Consider the following 6,000-nt stretch of genomic DNA (forward strand, 5'->3'; position numbering starts at 1 on the left):
AAGAAAACTTCGGAAACCATCTACCTCAACCTTCGAAAAGCATCCGTTATACAAGTTATGGCGATACTCCCGAACTCCCGCCCCAGTACTGGGTGACGTCGAGGTTATCTCACCAACGAACTGCATAAAAGAGATTTTCGATGTCGGTGAACATATCTCAAGTATTCCAGAATTGCAACGATAAAATTATGATGACAACACCTCAGAGCTCAACTCCTCGGGACACTTCCACTAAACCCCTGACAGGAGGCACCAAGACAGTATTCTCATCATAAGCCATCGGAACGATTCCAAGATACTCGCATAATCCTAAAAAAAATTTAGTGAAATTTGAGAAGAGAAGAGTCAAAACTCTACGTCAGGATGCCTTACCAGAGCGGTGAGGAGACTGGGAAGTAAAAAGAATTCCTAAGCTCTCCGATATATAATTCCTAAATGAATCAAAACATTTTTCTAGACACAACTCGGCTGCTAAAAACGATCAAGCAATGGGGCTCCTAAGGTCGGGGAAGGCTCTGATTACCAACTTGTAACACCCTCGATGCGACTATAGCTCCCACGTGTCGAGGCACGACTTAGAGACATAATCGCATTGAAGGCATATGTCGCAAGTTAGGCAATCTTCACAACATCCCATGTAATATGAGTAATAAAGGGGAGAACATAGTTGGCTTACACTCGCCACGTCAATCAAGAACATAAATAACATTACATCATCCAAACACTCATGGACCGACTACGGCGCCAAAATAAAAGAGAACCCAACATGCGACAACGGTCCCAATCACCCCCAACTGGGCACCACTACTGATCATCGGGAAAAGACACGTAGTAACACAGAGAGTCTTCATCGAACTCCCACTTGAGCTCGTACTCGTCACCTGGAGCGGAATCACCTGGACCTGCATCTGGAGTTATAGTAATCTGTGAGCCACATGGACTCAGCAATCTCGCACCCTCGCGATCAAGACTATTTAAGCTTATAGGAAGGGTAAGGCAAATACATGTGGAGTTGCAGCAAGCGACTAGCATATATGGTGGCTATCTTATTCGCAAAAGAGAGCGAGAAGAGGAGGCAAAGCACGAGCGAGAAACTAGAGAACAACCTGCGAAAACATTACTCCAACACCGTGTCCACTTCCCGGACTCCGCCGAGAAGAGGCCATCACGGTAACACACTCAGTTGATTCATTTTAATTAATTTAGGTTCAAGTTATCTACAACCGGACATTAACAAATTCCCATCTGCCCATAACCGCGGGCACGGCTTTCGAAAGTTCAAACCCTGCAGGGGAGTCCCAACTTAGCCCATGACAAGCTCTCACGGTCAACGAAGGAATAGACCTACTCCCAAGACGTTCCGATCAGACTCGGTATCTCGGTAACTCAAGACACTTCGACAGGTTAAAACAAGACCAGCAACACAGCCCGAATGTGCCGACAAATCCCGATAGGAGATGCACATATCTCTTTCTCAGGGCACACTCAGATAAGCAATCCGTACAACTAAAACCAGCCCTCGAGTTTCCCCGAGGTGGCGCTGCAAGGGGCTCTAGTTTGGACCAACACTCAGAGGAGCACTGGCCCGGGGGTAAAATAAGATGACCCTTGAGTCTGCAGAACCCAAGGGAAAGAAAAGGCTAGGTGGCAAATGGTAAAACCAATGTTGGGCATTGCTGGACAAGCTTTAATCTAGGCGAAATATCAAGGGGTTCCCATTATAACCCAACCGCGTAAGGAACGCAAAATCCGGGAACATAACACCGATATGACGGAAATTAGGGCGGCAAGAGTGGAACAAAACACTAGGCGAGAGGCCGAGCCTTCCACCCTTCACCAAGTATATAGATGCATTAAGATAACATAGCAATATAACGATATCCCAACAAGTAAGTAAATGTTCCAACAAGGAACGGCCTCCAATCTTCACCTGCAACTAGCAACGCTATAAGAGGGGCTGAGCAAAGCGGTAACATAGCCAATCAACGGTTTGCTAGGACCATGGTGGGTTAGAGGTTCAACATGGCAATTGGGAGGCTGACAAGCAAAAGGTAGGCATCGTAGCATTGGCATAGAAAAAGAGCGAGCAAACTAGCATAGCAAAGATAGTAGTGATTTCAAGGGTATGATCATCTTGCCTGCACAGTTGTCAGAGTTGACTGGATCCTCTCAAGTAAACTCAACGGGCTCCTCGGTAGCGAACTCGTCTCCCGGATCTACCCAAACAAGACAAACAAGCAACAAGGATACAATCAACCATGTGCAAGACCAAGCAATATGATGAAATGAAGATATGCTATGCGGGATGCGATGCGGGATGCAAAATGCAAGATATGACAGGAAATGCATGCACCTGGCCTCAACATGGAATTCCAAGGGTGCCACTGGAAATATAAGATGAAATCGCTTGAAAACGATATAAAGATCGTCAGAATCGGAGTTACGGTTTGGAAATGGCAAGCGTTTCAAAAATGACACCGGTCTACGATTTACAGCAAGTAGGCATCTAAATGCAACGAAATGAACATGCTACAGCACCCAAACATGACAACAAAATAAATGGCAGGGATTTACACAAGATGATTAACAAAAGACTAGCACTGAGCCACGGCCAATTCGTCCATTATGAGGTTCAAACAAGCATGGCAAAAACGCAAATGCAAAACAGATTCCAGACTTAGTGGAATTAACACTTGTCTGGAATTTCAGATCACGAAGCCCTCTTCGGAGCAGCAAAACAACATGATACATGACCTGTTTAAGACAAGTAAGAACAAGGAATGGAGCTACTCAACAAGCTTAACAAAAGACCCAAAGTGACCTGGGGCCAAAAGGGTTCACAAAATATACTACCGGGCACACGAACATAGCTAAAACACAATCAGTTTTCAGACTTGGTGAAAACTGAGACATGCTGAAATATAACTCACGAAGGCATGTAAACGAGCTCGATGCACTCACCACGGTGCAAGTCATGGCAAGGCAGGCATACATCCATTAATAAGGCACAAAATTATAGCTATAAATGGCAAGAACAATGGCATAGCATGCACGGATCAACTACAATAACATCGGCAAAATCGCAAACGAGTTGACGATCTTCCCAGATTCACAACGAAGCAAAAGTAGAGCTTCATTGACTTAAGCTAGGGTGCTCCATAATTGCAAACAAAGACATGGATGGATAGAGCATAACATGATTAACAAAACTCCTTTACTGATTATCCTCAAAAGAGGCACGGATCACTAGGAAATAAGCTGAACATATGGCATCATGAACTAACTAATCCCAGACTTAGTGAAAACAACTAAGTCTCTGAAAACAGATTTACCGGGTGCCTCACTTTGCAAGCTTGCACAAGTCACCACACACATCCTAAAAATGCATGGGTTGCACCTCTAGATAGATGACAAAATGCTTAACAAAACATATGAAGGACTCACAGGCATATCATGCACACATTAATCATGGAAAAAATGACAAAAGTCTAAGATGAACTAGCAGATCTGACAATTAACTCACGAATCCTCCTTCTAACAGAATTTTGGGCATCAAGATGAGCTCAAATGAAAATGATGCAATGGAACTAAATGATGTCTCGTTGAGGCGAACATTTTGATATACTATATGCATGAATCGGAGCTACGGATGCAAAGTTACAGAGCCGCGAACACGGGCATATGAGCTAAAAATCCTGGGACTTAGCAAAAAAATCAACCTCGCGGATTAGGGTTACTGTAGCTGGATCTGGGTCCAGATCGGGTGCACAAAACCCGAGGTTGGCCGACGCGAGCTGGAGCTCGCCGGAGTGGACGCCGGTGGCCGGAGCCGGCGAGGAAGCGGCGAGGGCGAAGCGGGGCCGGCGGAGGCGGCGGCCGGCGCGGCGGCGGCGATCCGCGGGGGCGGCGGCGGCGGAGATCCGCGGGGCGCGGCGCGAGCTGCTGGCCGGCGTCGATGGCGGCGGCGGTGGCGGGTGGCGGCGCGGCTGAGGAGGCGGCAGGATCCGGCGATCCAGGCGGCGGGGCGACGAGCGGGGAGGCGCGGGCGGCGATGGGCCGGGCGGGCCCGCTGCAGGCTCGCCGGGCCGCGGCGGCGGCTGGCGGCGGAGGTACACGTGGCGCTGTGCCACTGGTGCGGGCAGATAGCGGACGATGTCCGGCCGGGGGCGGACGCGTCCGGCGCGGCACGGGGGTGATTTAGGGTTTCGGAGAGGGAGAGAGATCCGAATTTCGGGGGGTCTATATATAGGCATAGAGGGAGCTAGGAGAGTCCAAATGAGGTGCGGTTTTCGGCCACGCGATCGTGATCGAACGCTCTAGGACATGGAGCAGAGTTGGGCTGCAACACACACGAGGCCTTGGTTTTGGGCCAAATTGGAGGGGTGTTGGGCTGCAACACACACGAGGCCTTTTCGGTCCCTCGGTTAACCATTGGAGTATCAAACGAAGTCCAAATGATACGAAACTTGACAGGCGGTCAACCAGTAGTAAACCAAGGCCGCTTGGCAAGTCTCAGTCCAATCCGGAAATGTTTAATCCCCACACAAGAAAGAAAGCTAGAAATGACCACCGGAGGAGAACGAAGCGCCGGAATGCAAAACGGACAACGGGGAAAATGCTCGAATGCATGAGACGAACACGTATGCAAATGCAATGCACATGATGACATGATATGAGATGCATGACAATGACAACAACACACGGAGGCAAATACCCGAACCCGAGGAAATAAATATAACTTAATGCCGGAAATGGCAAGAGTTGGAGTACAAATTGGGAAAGTTACATCCGGGGTGTTACGACACTCCACCACTACGAAAGGATCTCGTCCCAAGATCTAGGACTGAAAGAACTCCGGGTACTCAGAACGGAGGTGATCCTCGCGTTCCCAGGTAGCTTCACGGTCGGAATGGTGTGACCACTTGACTTTGGGAAATTTGATTGACTTGTTGCGAGTCTTGCGTTCAGTCTCTTCAAGAATAGCAACTGGGTGCTCATGATAGGAGAGAACTTCTTGGAGCTCAATGTCCTCGAAGTTGACGGTGTGGTCCGGAGTCTTCAAGCACTTTCGAAGCTGAGAGACGTGGAACACATCATGAACATTTGCAAAGCTTGAAGGAAGCTCGAGTTGATAGGCGAGGTCGCCTCTCTTGCTGACAATCTTGAAAGGTCCCATGTATCTAGGGGCAAGCTTCCCTTTGATACCGAAGCGACGAGTACCTTTCATAGGAGAGACACGGAGGTAAACATGATCTCCAATCTCGAAAGACAAATCACGGTGCTTACTATCATAGTAGCTCTTCTGGCGGGATTGGGCTGCTTTGAGGTTATCACGAATGACTTTGCACATTTCTTCTGCTTCTGTGATTAAGTCATTACCCAGCAGCTGACGTTCACCAGTTTCAGACCAGTTGAGAGGGGTACGGCACTTCCTGCCATACAGAATTTCAAATGGGGTCTTGCCCGAACTTGCTTGAAAACTGTTGTTGTATGAGAATTCAGCATAAGGAAGACAATCCTCCCACTTCATGCCGAAAGAGATCACACAAGCCCTGAGCATATCTTCAAGAATCTGGTTGACACGCTCGACTTGACCGCTTGTTTGAGGATGGAAAGCTGTGCTGAAGCGGATGTTAGTGCCCATGGCCTTCTGGAAAGAATCCCAAAACTTGGAGGTAAAGATGTTGCCACGGTCTGAAGATATCACTTGAGGAATACCATGCAGAGAGACAATTCGAGATGTATAGAGTTCCGCCAATTGAGCTGCAGTGATCGACTATTTGATAGGAAGAAAGTGAGCCACTTTGGTGAGTTTGTCGATGACAACAAATATAGCATCATTGCCACGCTTGGACTTTGGAAACCCAGTCACGAAGTCCATTTCAATGTGGTCAAACTTCCATTCTAAAATGGCAAGAGGTTGGAGGAGACCTACTGGCCTTTGGTGTTCTGCCTTCACTCTTCTGCAGACATCACATTCATTCACGAATTGAGCGATCT

This window comes from Triticum urartu, chromosome 4A (genome assembly GCF_056163025.1).
Source record: "Triticum urartu cultivar PI428250 chromosome 4A, HENAU_Tu73, whole genome shotgun sequence".
NCBI classification, from domain to species: Eukaryota; Viridiplantae; Streptophyta; class Magnoliopsida; order Poales; family Poaceae; genus Triticum; species Triticum urartu.